Source organism: Bos mutus, chromosome 2 (genome assembly GCF_027580195.1).
Source record: "Bos mutus isolate GX-2022 chromosome 2, NWIPB_WYAK_1.1, whole genome shotgun sequence".
Taxonomy (NCBI): Eukaryota; Metazoa; Chordata; class Mammalia; order Artiodactyla; family Bovidae; genus Bos; species Bos mutus.
The window spans coordinates 107494022-107515423 of NC_091618.1; the positions used below are offsets into that span (position 1 = coordinate 107494022).

Consider the following 21402-nt stretch of genomic DNA (forward strand, 5'->3'; position numbering starts at 1 on the left):
TCTGTGCTTACTTGGAAAAGCTTGGACTTGCATCAAGGTCCCTTCCCTTTTGTTGTTCTTCCAGATCCTGTTGTGGTTTCTATTGCAGATGGGTTTCTTTGAGCCATGAAGATTGCATGGTTGAAGGGTAAGGTTGTCTCCATTGCAAACTCTAGAAGAAAGTAGTACTTCCTGATGGGAATGACCCATCTCTAGTAACAAAGATTTAAGAAAGTAGTAGATTGGGAGTTAAATTTGTTTAAATAACAAATTGATAATTTTCTGTAAAAAAAAAAAATACTACATCAAAGGGTGAAATTAGTGACCATTTAGAATAAAGAATGCCCATGTGAAAATATTAGATAAAAGTTAGTCATTGGAGAAGGAAGCTCCATGATTTTTGCACGTATGCACATGGCAATTGTTATCCTTTCTGAGCAGAATAGTAAAACAAGTATTTGCATTCCCAAATTTTAGTTAAAAGACTTATTATTAACAACATCCAGAATTTACTTACAAATTCTTATACCCATCCCCAAAATCTAGGACCAAATTAATGCACAGCTTATTAGCTTATTATAAGCAAACTGGAAACTGTAACTCTAGAACATGCACAAATTCCAAAAATAATATATAAATAAGATATTATGAAAGTTTTCTTGGAAAGAGGACTAATTGAACTGGGAAGTTAAAAATGAATTCCAATTCATTTTATAATTAATTATTGTTATGACATAAAAATTGTATAGTGTGTGGAAAATACATCAGAAAACACAATTTCATCATCCCAACAAATCTGTTATCTGTGTTATACATCTTTCAAGCATGTTTTCACATGTATACATATATAGATTTTCACTGTCAAAGCATCCCTACTCAGAGGAAGTCTGAAATTATACCAGGCTCCATAACTTTGCTTTAACTAATGTTTTTTGGTTGAAGGGTAAGGTGGTCTCCATTTCAAACTCTAGAAAAAAAGTATCACTTCCTGTTGGGAGTGACCTCATCTGTGTGTGTGTTTGTGTGTGTGTGACCCACATCCTGTGTGTGTGTGTGTATATGTTGGTTTGGGGATTTTTTTAAAATAGAAGTATGGTTGCTTTACAGTGTTGTGTTAATTTATGCTGTATAGCAAAGCAATTCAAATATATATATATATGTATGTATGTATATACACACACACACACACTTTTAAATTCTTGTCCATGATGGTTTATCACAGGATATTGAATATAGTTCTTTGTGCTATATAGTAGGACCTATTGTTTATCCATTCTGTATATAGTAGTTTGCACGTGCTAACCCCAGCCTCCCACTCCATCCCTTCCCTAATCCTTTCCTTCTTGACAACTAGAAGTCTGTTCTCTGTGTCTGTGAATCTCTGTTCTCTGTTTCTGTCTCATAGATTGGTTCATTTTTAGATTGCACATATAAGTAATATCATATGGTATTTGTCTCTCTCTTTATGACTTCACTTAGTATATTAATCTCTAGTTGCACCATTTTGAGGTATTTTTTTAAATGACATATGTTTTGCTACTTTAGTTATTTTATCAAATAATGTAACATTTGATATACAGGCAGATCCGGTGAATTTCTTCTTGGTGTACTATAAGAGTAATATTAAACACTGCTGCTGCTGCTAAGTCACTTCAGTCGTGTCCGACTCTGTGTGACCCTACAGACGGCAGCCCACCAGGCTCCCCCATCCCTGGGATTCTCCAGGCAAGAACACTGGAGTAGGTTGCCATTTCCTTAAACACTACGTGATTACAAATATGTTTTTTGCACTCAAGTTCATGTCACATAATTAATTTAATATAAACTTATTGAATCTAAAAGAATGAGATTCATTTCTGTGATCACTATTTGTTAGAATCCTATTCCCTACCTCTTACCTATAAAGGAACACTGTGCAAATCCGCTCTGTTTGAGAGACCTGGTTCTTATCAGAACAGTGAGTGATAAAGGTGATGAGAACGTGTAAGGTGTCTGCTTGACAGTTTCCTTGGTGAATGGGAAGTAGCCACAGTGCTTGGCCAAAGTGAGCTGTACTTCTGCTCTCGCTTTGCCAGATGAATTGTACTGTCAATACAACTGCATACTGAAACTCATGAATGAAAACCAACAGTATTTCTCCAAGCCTAAACTTCTAGCACCTATTTTCCTTTTCCATTCTGACATTGTGGTTAAAATGTGATTTTTTTAATGAGTTTTTTTAATTATGAATGCAACTCTGACGATATATCAGGATAGGCCATTTTGATAAAAATAGTACTTGTTTTATCTCAACATTTGCTATTTAGGAATTAGCTTTTTAGTGGTAAAATTACTTTTTGTTTATTTTTGTGGTTTTATATGAGCTACTTATTAATTTACTCACTTATTTGTTTTTTGCTGGTAGAGGGTATATTATGGAGATAACCAGCTAAAACATCTGAATAAACAATGCAATTATCTGAATAGTTCACCTACATCATGCCTGACATCTGGATACTGGAAATTATTCTCAATTTCTATTTGGATGACTATAAGTGATACTATAGGAAAGTTCTGACCAAACTAGATAGCATATTAAAAAGCAGAGATATTACTTTGCCAACAAAGGTCTGTCTAGTCAAGGCTATGGTTTTTCCGGTAGTCATGTATGGATGTGAGAGTTGGACTGTGAAGAAAGCTGAGTGCTGAAGAATTGATGCTTTTGAACTGTGGTGTTTGAGAAGACTCTTGAGAGTCCCTTGGACTGCAAGGAGATCCAACCAGTCCATCCTAAAGGAGACCAGCCCTGGGTGTTCATTGGAAGGACTGATGCTGAGGCTGAAACTCCAATACTTTGGCCACCTCATGCGAAGAGTTGACTCATTGGAAAAGACCCTGATGCAGGGAGAGATTGGGGGCAGGAGGAGAAGGGGACGAGAGGATGAGATGGCTGGATGGCATCACCGACTCGATGGACATGAGTTTGGGTGAACTCCAGGAGTTGGTGATGGACAGGGAGGCCTGGCGTGCTGAGGTTCATGGGGTCAGACATGACTGAGTGACTGAACTGAACTGAAGTGATACTAAACTCAATCACTCTCAGACACCACTTGCATTAAAACAACTCAGATCCTTCAACTTGCAGGGTATCCATGAAGTGAATCCCTGTTGTGCAGTTCAACAACAAAAATAAAAAGGCTGTTATACACAGTGGCATAGTCACTAAGGAAGAATTCCAAGGACAGTACACAGAATTCCTGGGAATTCTTGGCTCTCAGCCCATTCACTTGCTCACTTACTCATTCTCCCACTTACCCAATAAGTATATGCAGTGCTGTTACAGACACACTTTGGTTCTGGAAATGATGCACTGGAGTAGTATTATTTAAATTTCCTTCTAGAGAAAATTTCTCTGCTGCCCATTTACCCTCCATATTGCCATTCTTAAACTTCTGGCTATTTTTGACCAAGTGTATTGTATGGGGCTTTCTGAAATGGCAGTCCCTGCCTTTTGTGTACTGGGAGCACATTATTCTAAAAGTTACTCTAGAGAGGGGGAGTGAAGAATACACCATCCACTTGGAAGATGTGTTGAAGAGCCATCCTCACTGGAGCCATCCTGTGAGATTAACTTTCTGTTTGTGCTTTGTTATTGTTGGGGCTTCTCACGTGGCTCAGTGGTAAAGAATCTGCCTGCTGATAATGCAGGAGACACAAGAGACTCTGGTTCAATCCCTGGGTTGGGAAGATCCACTGGAAGAGGAAATGGCAACCCGCTCCAGTATTCCTGCCTAGAAAATTCCATGCACAAAGAAGCCTGATGGGCTGCAGTCCAAGCCTGATGAGCTGCAATCCATTGGGTCGCAGAGTCAGACACGACTGAGCAACTGAGCATACATTGTTATTGTTGAGCATTCTCTGTCTCTCTCTCTCTCCCCCCCTCCCCCACACCTTGCCCTCTCTCTCCTTCTCCCTCTTCTCACTGTCATTTCAATCACAAAGTGCTCTGCAGGTGTGATTCATCATTGAAAATACACTCTTGTTACAGACAATTTAGTTTATGTGCTGGAGCAAATGCAGAGTTACAGACAATTTATTTCATGCAACCAGGAAGTTTTCGTATAGGATCATAGCTCCTACTTGGAGGAGCTAAGGACAACAGAAAAGGATTCAGCAGGTTTATGTACAGTTAAAGCAAAAGAAAGGGAGACAGTTTGTGAGCAGCTGAAGCGTTGCAGAAAAGGGAGAGTTTGTGTCTCTCACTGTCTGTACTGCCTTTGATCATTCTCCATTGTAGAAATTATTTTTGTGGACAGACAGAGGCAGAAGCAGAAAACGACAGTATAAATTAGAATTCATCCCTTGTCAGAAAGCGACAGGTGTATCTTAAGGGAAGTATAACAGTGTGTGTTTTCTGCATGAGCAACAACCTATGGGAACTAGAATCTAGGAGGCAGCTGGGAATTGGTAGGACAAGAATCAGAAGTCAAAATGGGGGAGGGAGGAGAAAATCGGGGAAAGCTTTGCATAGTGCCAGGGCCCAAGCCAAGGTTTCAAGACTTGAAAGATCCTACTCAGGGCAGAAGAGGGAATCAGTACATTCTCAGAGATCTACTGGTGACTGACACATCTCAGGGCTGACAGCTTCCAGGGAGAGACAACCACACACACACACACCCTTCCCTGGTCCTGTAGACAGATGAAATTCAGTCCTATAGTAAAATAGAGGTTCTTTGTGACACCAGGGACTGTATAGTCCATGGAATTCTCCAGGCCAGAATACTAGAGTGGGTAGCTGTTCCCTTCTCCCGGCAATCTTCCCAACACAGGGATCAAACCCAGGTCTCCCACATTGCAGGCAAATTCTTTACCATCTGGGCCACCAGGGAAGCCCAAGAATACTGGAATGGGTAGCCTATCTCTTCTCCAGTGGATCTTCCTGACTCAGGAATCCAACTGGGGTCTCCTGCATCACAGGTGCATTCTTTACTAGCTGAGCTACCAGCGTAGCTGAGAGCAGGCCAGGGTGGGTTTGTCATATGAGTTACATTATTTTCAACTTCTCATCCCTTTGGGGGTAGACTTATATGCCTCATCTTTTGATAATGGTAAATTCTTTTTTGATATTTTGATTGCCTTCTTCATGGATATATTACCCTTGGATGTAGTATTCTGAGTGAGTGAAAGTTGCTCAGTCGTGTCTGACTCTTTGCAACCCCATGGACTATATAGTCCATGGAATTCCCCAGGCCAGAATACTGGAGTGGGTAACCTTTCCCTTCTCCAGAGGATCTTCCAAACCCAGGGATCAAACCCAGGTCTCCCTCATTTCAGGCAGATTCTTTAGCAGCTGAGCCACAGAGGAAGCCCAAGAATACTAGAATGCGTAGCCTATCCCTTCTCCAGGGGATCTTCCTAACCCAGGAATCGAACCAGGATCTCCTGCAATTCCGGCGGATTCTTTACCAACTGAGCTGTCAGAGAAGCCCAGTATTCTATGTTGCTTTTATTGAAAATAAGAAATCTGTTTTGTGTAAAAGAGAAAAAGAAGTTTACTAATTACTCTTCTCAGATGTTAATTGTATTACCAGTACTTATTTACTTGGAATCTTTGCATAATAATCACAAGCTTTGATGTATGCTACAGTATTGATGTACTGTAATGTAAATATAAATTCCATTTGTATTAGAGAATTCCCTGCACAGCTTCTCTGAAGTTAATGAATCTGTACAATACATCACAGACTGAGTATTTCTTCCTCTTTTTGATGTGATGTGAGTGGATTATATTATATAAACATTTGACCCTTTTTCTCAAAGAGGCTGAGATTATTCCAAGAGAAAGACTTGTGTCTTTTACTTGTCATTGATCACAGTTTACAATTCTCCAGATGTACTGAATAAGTAGAGAATATCAGATATTTGAAATTTTTCATTTAATTAGCTTTTAATTAACTTTCTATGTCCTTTAATGAGAATCCCAGTTCTTTGTAATCATACAGAGTTCGTGACTCCTATGCTTCCTTAATGCCACTGAAACCGTAATTTTAAATAATAATTGGTTACTTAAAATATAGTACCATGGTAGATAAGCTATAAGTCTATGGCTTTGAATTAGCATGCTCTTTGACAAAGTTTTTATCCCACTGCTTTGGGAACCAGAAAATTTAAGAAAGAGTTGTTTAAAATTGTATAAAACCCAGAAGTAGCAAAAAACGAGTTCTTAAATCATGTGACACAAATATTAGTGAACCAGATAAGTAAAAATTGAACTGGCCCAAGAATTACCTCTATCCCTCACCTCCATCTCTACTCCACCCCCACCACCCCCAAGAGAGCCCAGCACAATGTGGGGAAGAACATACTCAATGAGCTAGTGAGTCAAAAAATTTTTTTACTAAAAAATCTAAATTCTTTAAAGGTAAAAATTCTACTCTTGCCTGAAATACTGTAGTTTTCTATAATATTGTTGAGGTCTTCTATAAAATGTCACTGAACTGATGTCGCCATTCACCATTTTGTGATGATTGATCTAAGATTGTGATGAATCTTGCCTTTGAACCTTATAGTAAAAATAGTTTAAAGGGTAAACAAAAAGAATTATAAGGCAGCGGGTGACATGTTTTATTACCTGAGAACAAAATATACTTAAGAAACCTACTTATGTTAAAACTGATGATTATTGATGTACTCTCCTTATTTGATAGTAGTGTTAACTAGAAAACTAAACAACTTGTTCAAAATTGCAAAGCAAGAGTTTTGCTTTCATTTAGTAAGTCCAGTTATATATATATATATATATATATATAAATAAAAAAGTCCATTATGGGTTAGCTGGAAATATGAAGTATATTCCAAAGCATTAAAATTTCATCTTTTAATATTTTATTTGAAAGTATTTCCATTCTAAATTTATTTTCATACATTTAGTTGGAATTCATCGCAATTAGCCAAACTTATACTGAGATTTTCCATCCTCATAAATCTTTTTGCTCCAAAGATAAAGCTTAACAGTATTGTTTATTGTTTCCTGTAAACTGCAGACCAGTGAAATATTGACAGAGAATGTTTGTATTTGATACATTAAGTGATAAAGCTTCAATCAGTTACCTAAAGATAATATTTTAAAATGTAATATTTCTCACTAATATCAACAGATTTTCCTTGCATTTATCCTAAGTTTTTCATTTAATCCGATCATGCCTGCTGCAGGGCACTTCTGTTGTTGCTGTTGTTGTTCAGATGCTTAGTCATGTCCAACTCTCTGCGACCCCATGGACTTCAGCATGCTAGCCTCCTCTGTCCTCCACTATCTCCAGGAATTTGCTTAAATTCATGTCCATTGAGTCAGTGATGCCATCCAATCAGCTCATCCTCTGCCACCCGCTTCTCCTTTTGCCTTCGATCTTTTCCAGCATCAGGGTCTTTTCCAGTGAGTCAGCTCTTCACATCAGGTGGCCAAAGTACTGAAGCTTTAACTTCAATGTCAGTCCTTCCAATGAATATTCAGGGTTGATTTCCTTTAGGATTGACTAGTTTGGTCTCCTTGAAGTCCAAAGGATGTTCTGGAGTCTTCTCCAACACCACAGTTCGAAAGCATCTATTCTTTGGTGCTCAGCCTTCTTTATGGTCCAACTCTCACATCTGTACATGACTACTGGAAAAACCTTAGCCTTGACTATACGGACCTTCATTGGCAAAGTGTATCTCTGCTTTATAATATGCTGTCTATGTTGGTCACAGCTTTTCTTCCAATGAGCAAGCATCTTTTAATTTCATGGCTGCAATCACCATCCACAGTGATTTTGGAATCCAAGAAAATAAAATCTGTCACTGCTTCCACTTTTCCCCTTGTATTTGCCAGGAAGTGATGGGGCTAGATGCCATGATCTTTTCTGATGTTGAGTTTCAAGCCAGTCTTTTCATTCTCCTCTTTCACCCTTATCAAGAGGCTCTTTAGTTCCTCTTCTCTTTCTGCCATTAGGATGGTATTACCTGCATATCTGAAGTTGTTGATATTTCTCCCGGCAATCTTGATTCCAGCTTGTGCTTCATCCAGCCTGGCATTTCACATGATGTACTCTGCATAGAAGTTAAATAAGCAGGGTGACAATTTATAGCCTTTATGTATTCCTTTCCCAATTTTGAACCAGTTAGTTGTTCCAAGTCCGGTTCTAACTGTTGCTTCTTGACCCATATAAAGATTTCTCAGGAGATAGGTAAGATTATCTGTTACTCCCGTCTCTTAAAGAATTTCCCACAGTTTGTTGTGATCCACACAGTCAAAGACTTTAGCATAGGGCACTTTCATCACTGGGTTATTCTAGAAGTGGAAATGTAGGTGAACAGTATGATCCTCACTAGTGTTCTCTCTCAAGGTTTACTCCCAAGCTCAAAGCCAATCCAGGGTGGAGAGAGTCCAGACCCTGAAGGGAGACCCTCACGTGCCAGATGGGTCACTGTACATCAAACCAAGTAAATATCTAAACCCCCATATCTCCCAGACAACATCTCATAGAAACTTAGAAAGCAAGAATCTTTGATCACTTTTACTCTGTTATTAAAAGACTGATTACTTATTCAGAAACACTTGAATTCTGATGCCTCTGAGACAGTGGCTGTAAGACATTTTTATCTCTTTACCCTCTTAAAAATTATCGAAGCCTCCCAAAGGGCTTTTTATTGTGTGAATTGTATTTATGAATTTTTCCATATTAGATATTAAAATTGAAAGATGTATAACATTTTTGTTTAGTTTTAGGAGGAATAAAGTCATTATATATTAAAAAGAAATAGTTTCCTTTTAAAAGAAAATAATTACATTTTCCTAAACAAGTTAATGAGGTGATGGCATAGTTTTATATTTTAGCAAATCTCAATACTGTCTGGCCTAATAGAAAAGAACTGGATTCTCATATCTGCTCTTGCAATCAATTTATTGTGATCGATTATTTTGTTTGAAGTTTTAGAAGAAAATCAAGCCCCACAGAAACAAGTAGTTGGAGAGGAAAGGATCTTATTGACCTCCTAAAATTATATCAGAGACATACAGGGATCCAAGGACCTCACTTAGAGAATCTCTGCTCCAGAAAATACAAGGTCTTATTTCATCCAGTGGTTGGAGAAACTAACAACTGAAGAGCCCCAGTTTCAGTATTCAGAAATTACAATGAGACTCTGTTCCAAGAATCACAAAAGTCCATCAGCAAACACTGCTTTGTGAGACGTGTTCTTGTAATTCAAAGCTTGTGTGGCCCAGCAGAGTCATTTTAGCCCACAGCCGTCTCCTATATTCTGATATGCTGCCCTTCAAACATTTTAAAGTTCATAAAACCCTACATTCTGACATCTAGATGCCTTGAAACTTGAAGGACAATAGTCAGTTCAAACCTCTTATGTAAAGCCTTGGTGTTTCTACCAATTTCTGGTATAAAATATCTGAGAAGACGTGTCCCAGTTCTGAGATACCATAGTACTTTGCAACCAAACACATTATGGGTATGGTTCTTTCATTCCCTTGCCAATGATAAATACCTTAATTTTTTGTGGTTCTGAAAGTGCTTGGTTGACTCCTGATCCTATATATATATACCTTTTCAGCTGTTGTCTTTTTCCTCGGGGATATATTTTGCATCTCTGGAGTCTCTGAACAAATCATTGTAAACCAAATTACTTCTTCATAATGGAACTTCTTATCTCCCTTAAGATGTTACAGTTCAATTCCTTTATCTTTGAGATGACACTAAGAAGGACCAAATGACTTTCCCTAGGGTACACAGAGAGTAGAACAGAATTTATATCTATCCCTTTATGAACTCTTAACAATAGCGTGGCTAGACTTTCTAGTGGACTGAACTAAATATGGCCCTATAATGGGAGCCACGCTCATGACCTCCCAGAGTTGAAACATTCTATAATTGCCCCACCACTAACCCTAAAGGCCAACATTGTATTAGTGTTAAGGGAGGTGGGGACCTTCCTTTTAGATCCATAAATTGTTCAGGATCTCTAAGAATGAAGGGCAACCCTGAGTCAAACCAATTAAGGTCAGAGAAGATCTCTCCAAGGAAGAAGCAGTTCTGAAAAGTTGTGTCCAGTTATTATGATATTGCTGACTTATATTTAATAATCATAAGGGATTTGATTTAGGTCATACCTGAATGGTCTAGTAGTTTTCCCTACTTTCTTCAGTTTAAGTCTGAATTTGGCAATAAGGAGTTCATGATCTGAGCCACAGTCAGCTCCCAGTCTTGTTTTTGCTGACTGTATAGAGCTTCTCCATCTTTGGCTGCAAAGAATATAATCAATCTGATTTCGATGTTGACCATCTGGTGATGTCCAAGTGTAGAGTCTTCTCTTGCGTCGTTGGAAGAGGGTGTTTGCTATGATCAGGGAATTTTCTTGGCAAAACTCTATTAGCCTTTGCTCTGCTTCATTCCGTACTCCAAGGCCAAATTTGCCTGTTACTCCAGGTGTTTCTTGACTTCCTACTTTTGCATTCCAGTCTGCTATAATGAAAAGGACATCTTTGTTGGGTGTTAGTTCTAAAAGGTCTTGTAGGTCTTCATAGAACCATTCAACTTCAGCTTCTTCAGCATTACTGGTTGGGGCATGGGCTTGGATTACCATGATATTGAATGGTTTGCCTTGGAAACGAACAAAGATCATTCTGTCATTTTTGAGATTGCATCCAAGTACTGCATTTCAGACTCTTTTGTTGACCATGATGGCTACTCCATTTCTTCTGAGGGATTCCTGCCCACAGTAGTAGATATAATGGTCATCTGAGTTAAATTAACCCATTCCAGTCCATTTTAGTTCACTTATTCCTAGAATGTCGACACTCACTCTTGCCATCTCCTGTTTGACCACTTCCAATTTGTCTTGATTCATGGACCTAACATTCCAGGTTCCAATGCAATATTGCTCTTTACAGCACTGGACCTTGCTTCTATCACCAGGCACATCCACAGCTCGGAATTGTTTTTGCTTTGGCTCCATCCCTTCATTCTTTCTGGAGTTATTTCTCCACTGATCTCCAGTAGCATATTGGGCACCTACTGATCTGGGGAGTTCCTCTTTCAGTATCCTATCATTTTGCCTTTTCATACTGTTCATGGGTTCTCAAGAATATCAAAGTGGTTTGCCATTCCCTTCTCCAGTGGACCACATTCTGTCAGACCTCTCCACCATGACCCATCCCTCTTGGGTGGCCCCTCACAGTATGGCTTAGTTTCATTGAGTTAGACCAGGCTGTGGTCCGTGTGATCAGATTAGCTAGTTTTCTGTGATTATGATTTCAGTGTGTCTGCCCTCTGATGCCATTTCGCAACACCTACCATCTTACTTGGGTTCCTCTTACCTTGGATGTGGGGTATCTCTTCATGGCGCTCCAGCAAAGCACAGCCGCTGCTCCTTACCTTGGACAAGTCACCCCTCCTGACCTTGAAAGTGGCATAGCTCCTCTCGGCCCTTCTGCGCCTGAGCAGCTGCCACTACTTGGTTGTGGGTTTGCTCCTCTCCACCGTCACCCCTGACCTCGGACGTGGGGTAGCTCCTATCAGGTGCCGCCTCTGTCCTAGGACATGGGGTAGCTCCTCTTGGCCGCTCCTGCACCGTTGCAGCCTGGCACTCTCGGTCACAGCCCCTCACCTTGGGCATGGGGTAGCTCCTCTTGGCCATGCTTTGTGACATTGTACAGGAGACAGGGATCAACACCATCCCCATGGAAAAGAAATGCAAAAAAGCAAAATGGCTGTCTGAGGAGGCCTTACAAATAGCTATAAAAAGAAGAGAAGTGAAAAGGAAAGATATAAGCAGCTGAATGCAGAGTTCCAAAGAATAGCAAGGAAAGATAAGAAAGCCTTCTTCAGTGATCAATGCAAAGAAATAGAGGAAAACAACAAAATGGGAAAGACTAGAGATCTCTTCAAGAAAATTAGAGATACCAAGGGAACATTTCATGCAAAGATGGGCTCGAAAAAGGACAGAAATGGTATGGACCTAACAGAATCAGAAGATATTAAGAAGAGGTGGCAAGAATACACAGAAGAACTGTACAAAAAAGATCTTCATGATCCAGATAATCACGATGGTGTGATCACTCACCTAGAGCCAAACATCCTGGAATGTGAAGTCAAGTGGGCCTTAGAAAGCATCACTACGAAGAAAGCTAGTGGAGGTGATGGAATTCCAGTTGAGCTATTTCAAATCCTGAAAGATGATGCTGTGAAAGCACTGCACTCAATATGCCAGCAAATTTGGAAAACTCAGCAGTGGCCACAGGACTGGAAAAGGTCAGTTTTCATCCCAATCCCAAAGAAAGGCAATGCCAAAGAATGCTCAAACTACTGCACAATTGTACTCATCTCACACGCTAGTAAAGTAATGCTCAAAATTCTCCAAGCCAGGCTTCAGGAATACGTGAACCGTGAACTTCCAGATGTTCAAGCTGGTTTTAAAAAAGGCAGAGGAACCAGAGATCAAATTACCAACATCCACTGGGTCATCGAAAAAGCAAGAGAGTTCCAGAAAAACATCAATTTCTGCTTTCTTGACTATGCCAAAGCCTTTGACTGTGTGGATCACAATAAACTGTGGAAAATTCTGAAAGAGATGGGAATACCAGACCACCTGACCTGCCTCTTGAGAAACCTATATGCAGGTCAGGAAGCAACAGTTAGAACTGGACATGGAACAACAGACTGGTTCCAAATAGGAAAAGGAGTACGTCAAGGCTGTATATTGTCATCCTGCTTATTTAATTTTTTATGCATAGTACATCATGAGAAACGCTGTGCTGGAAGAAGCACAAGCTGGAATCAAGATTGCCGGGAGAAATATCAATAACCTCAGATATGCAGATGATACCACTCTTATGGCAGAAAGTGAAGAGAAACTAAAAAGCCTCTTGATGAAAGAGAGAGAGGAGAGTGAAAAAGTTGGCTTAAAACTCAACATTCAGAAAATGAAAATCATGGCATCTGGTCCCATCACTTCATGGGAAATAGATGGGGAAACAGTGTCAGACTTTATTTTTTTGGGCTCCAAAATCACTGCAGATGGTGATTGCAGCCATGAAATTAAAAGAGGCTTACTCCTTGGAAGGAAAATTATGACCAACCTAGATAGCATGTTAAAAATCAGAGACATTACTTTGCCAACAAATGTTCATCTAGTCAAGGCTATGGTTTTTCCAGTGGTCACGTATGGATGTGAGAGTTGGACTGTGAAGAAAGTTGAGCGCCAAAGAATTGATGATTTTGAACTGTGGTGTTGGAGAAGACTCTTGTGAGTCCCTTGGACTGCAAGGAGATCTAACCAGTGCATCCTAAAGGAGATCAGTCCTGGGTGTTCTTTGGAAGGAATGATGCCAAAGGTGAAACTCCAGTACTTTGTTTGGCCACCTCATGTGAAGAGTTGACTCATTGGAAAAGACCCTGATGCTGGGAGGGATTGAGGGCAGGAGGAGAAGGGGACGACAGAAGATGAGATGGCTGGATGGCATCACCGACTCGATGGACGTGAGTTTGGGTGAACTCCGGGGGTTGGTGATGGACAGGGAGGCCTGGCGTGCTGCAGTCCATGGGTTCGCAAAGAGTTGGACACGACTGAGCGACTGAACTGAATTGACTTATATTTAGGAATATCGAATGGGTAAAAAGTTCTTCTAATATTAGGGATCAAATATGCCTTAATAGATCTTGATTCTTTAAGGCAGAGATGTTGGCTTCTCCATGAAACAGGTTTGAGTACTTCTTAGTTGCCTCCTCCTCAGGGAGGAAAAAAAATGACTTCCCTGGGAGCTATCCATGGTGCTCATCTCAGGACATCATTTTTTCAGCCTGCTTTGCCAGCTTAGGTCTACTACTTCCAAGTAGTTCTAGAATTTCAAGCTCCTTTGTGAGTTTTGTGATTATTGCTTGAAGCAGCGCCTATGTTTTTCATACCCAGAGGCCTTGTGCTGCAAGTTAATAATGTCATCCCTGCTCCCTACCTGTTCCTCTCTTTCTTTGTGGCAGTTTTATCTTTTCATGAATTTTCAGCCCCGCTATTGCTCCTGGCTTGGTCTCCACTAGTCCAGGCACATTGCCCTGCCTGAGACAAAGCAGCAGCCAAGACTCATCTTAAGAGTAAACAGTAAGCATGATTTAATGATGACAGGAGAAACCACCTTGCCCCAGAGCCTTTTTCCCTTGTAGACTTGCAATTTGACAAAGCTCATATTTGGTGATGCAGATCAAAGAACAACAGGGACTGGATTTACAAAGGCACTGGGTTAAACACTTTAGATACTTTACCTAATTAACATTCACAACATCCCCTTGAGATAAATATCATTATCCCCAATTTATGGTCAAAAGAACCAAGACTCCAAGAGGTTAATAACATGTCTAACTTAGCAGAACTAGTATGTGGCAGAGGCAGTTTTGTCTTTCATTCTATCTGACTGCACCCAGTGCATTCTGCAAGGCTGAATGCAGTCTACAAGAATTGCAGGTATCTTTAAATTCATTGTTATTTACATGTAATTGACATTCGTATTGTATTAATTGACATTAATATCTCTTTGATTTAGGCACTCCATCATTTCTGTGTCACATGTTCATTCACCCTTCTCTAACTAAGGTTAGAGAAGATGTATGTTCTTTACAAACCAACTGATTGAGTGCAGGTATAAAGCTGTGTCATCATAAACATCTAACCCATCTCTCTATACCATGTAACAGACAATTAAGTCACAGTGATTTGCTCTAGGCCAGAAGCTCACTGACCATCACAAGGCATCTATACTTTTTTTGAGCTTAAGAGATATCATTAACAACACAAAGCCCCAAAGCCAATGTGAAGGGAAATTTTGTAAGTGATGGAGTTAAGCTTTGTTCTTTGGGAGGTAGAGGTGATTATCTCCATCAGCTTTTCGCACTTTTCCAGTTCATTTTCTGTTTTCACTTAATCTTCAGCCTCTCCTAATTTCAAAGTCCCAGGGCTCAGAGAACTAACGCTGGGCTAAGCACTTGGTTGACCAGCCAACTAGTCTTTTACCTATGATATGATGCCATTGATAAGTTTACCTCATCCTTCTTTTAAGATACTCAACAGATGGCTTTTGGTAGATATATAGACTCCTCTTTTATGTCATTTCATAGGACTTTACTTTTTCTTTTTTTGTACTGTTTACAGTATTACATATTTACTGTCAAAATAAAACATGAAAAAGAACATTCATCCTGTTTTATTCCAAGTTGAGGACTTCATTTTAACTGTGCGGTACAGCAGTCAAAGGTTGTCTTCACCATTCCCACAAGGCCCAAAGGTCCTCTTCAGTTTTAAAGTACCCAGGCATGTCCCAAAGTCACTTCATGGTGGTGGGACAAGGACTTTTGGTAACTGCTAGGCATGATGGTCAAGTACCCACCCAGAGACCTTTAAGCCTGCTCTCCAGACCTGCTCCAAAGTGTTCCTGGGATCTAAGTGCCTCTTTGTAGGTAGTGGTCATGCCTTTAGCACGCTGGCTCAGCCTTGTCCCCTGGCAGTGGACCTTATCATACCACTGGCCCCCCTGGGACTCCTGTCTTTACCCTTCTTCCTCAGCCTCCCCTTCTGTTTCTCTTTCATTCCTTTAATCCCTTCCCATCAAAGCCATATTTCCTTATCATTAGTGATTCTTGGATTATCTGGAAATTTTAAAAAATTTTCTTAAATCCAAAGTTGACACCATTAACAACGAAAAAAGAATGTTTCACTTCTGAATGGCAGTGAACTCTTTCTTTCAGAACACACCCTTTAATCCCTATAAAGCAAGAGAATTGCCTGTGTTCTTTCCTACAGAGTACTATATTCCCCACCCTGAATAGGTCTAATTATCAATTCAAGGTTAAGGGCTCCTTTCATATCAGCAAAGGGTTAAATGTTTATACCACACTTTATACATATGAAAGAATGTGATTAAATATCACGTAAATTCTCAGTTTCCTAGAACACCATGTTATATGGTATTGCAGGATGAATGTTTACATCTCCCCAAAATTGAAGCTCTAATCACACCCCACCCTCAGTGTGATGAGGTTGGGAAGTAGGGTCTTTGGGAGTTAATTAGTTTTAGATGGGGTCTTGAGGGTGGGGCCCTCCTATCAGGATTAGTGTCTCTGTAAGAAGAGGAAGCAATCAGAGCTGTCTGTCTCTTCCCCTTGTGAGGACACAGGAAGAAAACTGCAGGTCAGGAAAAGAGCCCTCACCAGAAGCCAACCATGCTGCACTCTGATTTTGAACTTCAAGTCTCCAGAGCTCTGAGAAAAAAAAATTCTGTTTTTCAAGCTTCCTATTTTATAGTACTCTGTTAGGGCAACCCAAGCAAACCAAGACATATTATCTTCCATATGCATTTCTTTGTTTATTTATTCATTCTTCTACTTTAAAATTAAAATCACATTTGTGCTACATGTTTTTTTTTTTAACAGTTTCTCCTTCATAACTCCTGATGATGCCATACCATACTATTATATGCCCCTGTCTTTTGCATTAATTTCCTGGGGCTGGCTACTGAAACAGATTACCACAAACTTGATAATTTAAAACAATAGAAATTTATTATATCACAGTTCTGGAGGCCAGAAGTCTAAAATCAAGTCTTTTGACAGGACTGAACTGTCCCCTGAGATTCTAGGCAGAAACTGTTCCTTGCCTCCTCTAGCCTATGGAGGATGCAGCTGTTCATTGGATTTTTGCTATGTCACTTGCAAAACTCCGCCTTCATCTTCATAGTGCCTTCTCCACTGTATGTGTGTGTCTATCTCAAAATTCCCTCTGCCCCTCCTGAATAAGCATAGTTGTGAAAATGTTAGGGCCCACTAAAATAACCCAAGCTAAACACCTAGTCTCAAGATCCTTTATTTAATCACATTTTTTGCCATCTAAGGTAATAATCACTATTTTGCCACATGAGGTATTATTCACAGGTTCTGAGGATTAGAAAGAAAATACACATTTGGGGGGAGTGGCATCTTTTTTCAGCTTACCACAGTCCATCTTCTTGCCCCCCAAAATTCACATCCAACCTATATCCTATCCCAATATCCTCCCAAGTCTCAACTTATCATACCATCAGTGTAAGCCTAAAACTTACATCTAAGGATTATTGGCTCAGAAGTCCTAAGTCTCATTGTGTAAATCACCTAAATCAAGTAGGTGTGAGCTGGGTATGTTTCATTGTGGGGCAGACTTCTTTTCTATCTGTGGACCTACTAAACTATAAGTAAAGTTATTTACTTCCAAATTACAGTGGTGGGACAGGCATAGAATAATCTTAGGGACATTTCCATTCCGTAAGGGAAAAAATGAAAGAATGTGGTGTCCATCATTCATAGTCATACATTTTTGCTGGCCATCAATAGTTCTGCATTTTTTCCCAGTGACATGACACTTCTCATAACATGGGATCTTTATCTTGATGTTTCCCCACTCTTAGGGTTGATATTAAATTTTTGAGGCAAATCAAAAGACCCCAAAAGCCATATAGGTTTTCTTTTCACTCTATTTAGTTTTGTTGTTTTCTTACGTGTATTATAAATAAATGAAAGTTAAACAGCTTCTCTTGAAAGTCAGTCAGAAGCTTTTGATAAATTAGTGCTTGAGTGAGGGTCCTCCATGCTGTATGAATCAGCCAGACTAGCTTCTCCTGGCTTGGAAAATTCTGTCCTGTATTCCTAAGATTTGACTATTTTTAGTGCCTTTAATTGTATCATCTGATATGCAGCCAGACACAATCTTCTGTGCACACAATATTTTACATGTCAAAGTAGTATCAAAGTGTATTTGTAGACAATTAAAATGACAACTAAAATTACAATTAGAAGTGCAGACGTTAAAAATGAAACATATATGGTGGTACTATTACAAATAGCTCAACTGAAGTGGCACACAGATAACAGAAACAGATAACATACAGCTAAGGCTTCCCTGGTGGCTCAGTGGTAAAGAATCCGCCTGCCAATGTGGATTTGATCCCAGGTTTGATCCCTGGGTTGGGAGGATCCTCTGGAAAAGGGAATGGCAATCCACTCCAGTATTCTTGCCTAGGAAATCCTGTAAACAGAGGAGCCTGGCAGGCTACAGTCCATGAGGTCACAGTGTTGGGTACAACTTAGCAATTGAATATGCACGCACACACACTTGCATGCCCAGGCAAAATAAGTGACAACTTACTCATCTGCTTAGTACCTGTTGAATTGACTCAAGATTGACTGTGAGATACTTCCCAATTTCAGAAATGTCAAACAGCAAACTATGTGTATCTTAGACTTTAGGATATGGTATTCCCATATAATTTAATATTTTTATAGTATCATTTTTAATGGCTGCATATTCTTTTACTGTTTGGATGCATATAACTCATCTCTTATTAAGTAGTTTGTTTTCAATCTTTCTATTACTGAAGTTTGTAGTAATTATCCTGGCACTGAAATGGAGCTCAGATATTTAACATTTATTCCAGAAAATATCTTAATGGGAATTAAGTATTCTGGATTAGTATGCTAAAAAAAATACCATTTTTATCTCAATTCCTTATTTGTTTTTCTTCATTACTCTCATTTTAACTTACCAGTGTGTTCTTTGGAGAAATTAACTAGGTAGTTCATCAGTTACTCATACCTTATCCTTATACTTGTTGTTCAGTTGCTCAGTTGTGTCCAACTCTTCGGCTCTTTGGGCTGCAGCATGCCAGGCTTCCCTGTCCTTCACTATCTCCTGGAGTTTGCTCAAACTCATGTCCATTGAGTCAATGATGCCATCCAACCACCTCATCCTCTGTCACCCCTTCTCCTCCTGCCTTCAATCTTTCCCAGCATCAGGGTCTTTTCCAATGAGTCAGCTCTTCGCATCAGGTGGCCAAAGTATTGGAGCTTCAGCTTTAGCATCAGTCCTTCAAAAGCGTATTCAGGGTTGATTTCCTTTAGCATTGACTAGTTTGATCTCCTTACAGTGCAATGGACTCTCAAGAATCTTCTCCAACAACACAGTCAGAAAGAATCAATTCTTCAGTGCTCAGCCTTCTTTATGGTCCAACTCTCACCTCCATACATGACTACTGGAAAAACCATAGCTTTGGCTATAGGGACCTCTGTCTGCAAAGTAATGTCTCTGCTATCTAGGTTGGTCATAGCTTTTCTTCCAAGGAGCAAGCATCTTTTAATTTCATGGCTGCATGCACTAGAAAGACCCAAGGAAAGAGGCTTGGACTTGGTGGCTATGAGAAAAGAGAGCTTAAAGGGAAAGGCCTGGACCATGAGAGAGGGTCACTGAAGTCCAGTCCTGCCCACTTAGAGGGCCACATAAGAATCAGTAGAGAATATACCTGTTGAATGGGCAGGTGGTGACACATGCTGAAAAGAATGATAGAGGATGTTGTCTTAATATACACCAGGGATTCAACTGATTAAGACACGTAATTTTACACCCTCACCACTACCCTTTCTCTGCTGTAAGATGGCAGGTGCAAATAGTGGACAAAAGGATGATGCCAGAGAGGGAAGAGCTCTGGAAAGTAGGGGTGTGTGGGCCCCTGAGTCACAGGCTCAGTGTTTGTATTCATTAGTAGAAGAGGAGGGTGACAGCCTGGAATTGTGTGTAGGGACGCACCTCACCAGGGGCAGCCATGGAAACTTCCTCTGAGAGTAACAATCATTTGATCCATATATTTTCCCCTCTCCCTATTATCTCAAGCTTTTTTTTAGAGTTTTTTTTTTTTTTAATTGAAATAGTTGATATACAATGTTGTATTAAATTCTGCTATACAGAAAAGTGATTCAGTTACATGTATATTTTCTTTTTCATTTTCTTTTCTATTATGGCTTATCACAGGATAGTGCATATAGTTTTCCCTATGCTATATAGTAGGATCTTGTTGTTTATCCATTCTATATATAGTAGTTTGCATCTGCTAATCCCAAACTCCCAATCTTTCCCTCCTTTACTCCCACTCCTTGGGAACTATAGGTCCGGGTTTATTTTTTCAACATGTTGCTTTACCAAATACTACGATTCATTTTGATCAGTCACCATGTTCCTCCATCGTTTCCAATGTATTCTCAATGGTCTCTTTGTCCAGTCTGCTTCCTGTATACTTAGATTCAGATCAGATTCAAGCTGATCCAAAAAAGTCACGTACAGAGGTGAAGCAGGCAAAATCCCTTTGAGGAAAAAAAGCATGAGAAGAGCGGAGGGGCATCCACTGGTTTGACGAAGCTGTGGGTGGTGGCCGAGTGCCCCCACTGAGGTGTCTAATTAGACCAATTTCTTCTTCAAAGACAGACTCCTGTGTATGGATGGTGTGTGTGAGGCATTCTGGCTCTTGTATCTGACCTGCAGTACCCAGAAGGGTGCTAGACCCGCATTGTTCAGGCTCCAAAAAGAAGAAAGGAGTCCATTGTCTCTTGATAAAAGCCTAAAATAGAACTCCCCTTTTCAATGCTGCATGACATTGGAAAAACGCAACTCTTGTCTTCTAATTTACTATAACTTCTGGGTTATGTGTCCACAATGTTCCTCTCTAGGTTTCTCTGACTCTATTTCAGAGTCCTTTCTTCATGTATAATGAGATACATCTTTTGGGGTTGAATCACATTTCATTTTTTTGTTTGTTTTAAGCTAAATTTAGTACAGTGTGTCTAAGTTCTTAATGGTGTTGGCAACAATTCCCAAATTAAAAAGCTCTTCAGATTTCACTAGCGACGTGTTGTTTTCTTTTTTCAAACATTCTCATGGTGTTAACATAATAACTAATATTTGTACAGTGCTTTACAGTTTATGAAATACTTTAAAACCTATCATCGTCTGACAGGGAGTATTATTCCGAACTCTTTTACCAAGGCAGAGTGAGGCTTAAAGATACAACTGGTTTGTTGAAGGGTACACAGCCACTCAGAGCTGAGATTGAAGCAGGTCTTCTGGCTCCAAATGTCATGCCCTTCATATCACATAGCACTGCCTCCCTAGTGTCTGTCCATGGGTTTCCACATGAGACATCATATATAGAAAATGTAAGTGTTATTATTTAACATGTAAGAGAATACAAAGGTCCATATAGTCAAAGCTATGGGTTTTTCCAGTAATCGTGTATGAATGTGAGAGTTGGACCATAGAGAAGGCTGAGCACCGAAGAATTGATGCTTTTGAACTGTGTTGTTGGAGAAGACTCTTGAGAGTCCCTTGGACAGCAAGGAGATCCAACCAGTCCAATCTAAAGGAAATCAGTCCTGGATATTCATTAGAAAGACTGATGCTGAAGCTGAAGCTCCAGTACTTGGGCCACCTGATATTAAGAGCAGACTCATTAGAAAAGACTCTGATGCTGAGAAAGATTGAAGGCAGGAGGAGAAGGGGATGACAGAGGACAAGGTGGTTAGATGACTTCACCAACTCAGTAGACATGAATTTGAGCAAGCT

General features: G+C 39.8%; 1 protein-coding gene across 3 annotated transcripts in view; it reads left to right on the forward strand.

Annotated features, from left to right (window-relative positions):
• B3GALT1 (beta-1,3-galactosyltransferase 1) overlaps window positions 1-21402 on the forward strand; it is a 628268-nt gene that overhangs the window by 471127 nt on the left and 135739 nt on the right. Inside the window, exon 1 of one of the 3 annotated variants that reach the window (XM_070357859.1) lies at window positions 65-127. The exons of the other annotated variants lie outside the window; for them this stretch is intronic. The gene's annotated coding sequence lies outside the window, so the exon portion shown is untranslated. Of the gene's footprint in view, window positions 1-64; window positions 128-21402 lie in introns of those variants that run through there. 3 annotated transcript variants of the gene reach the window in all.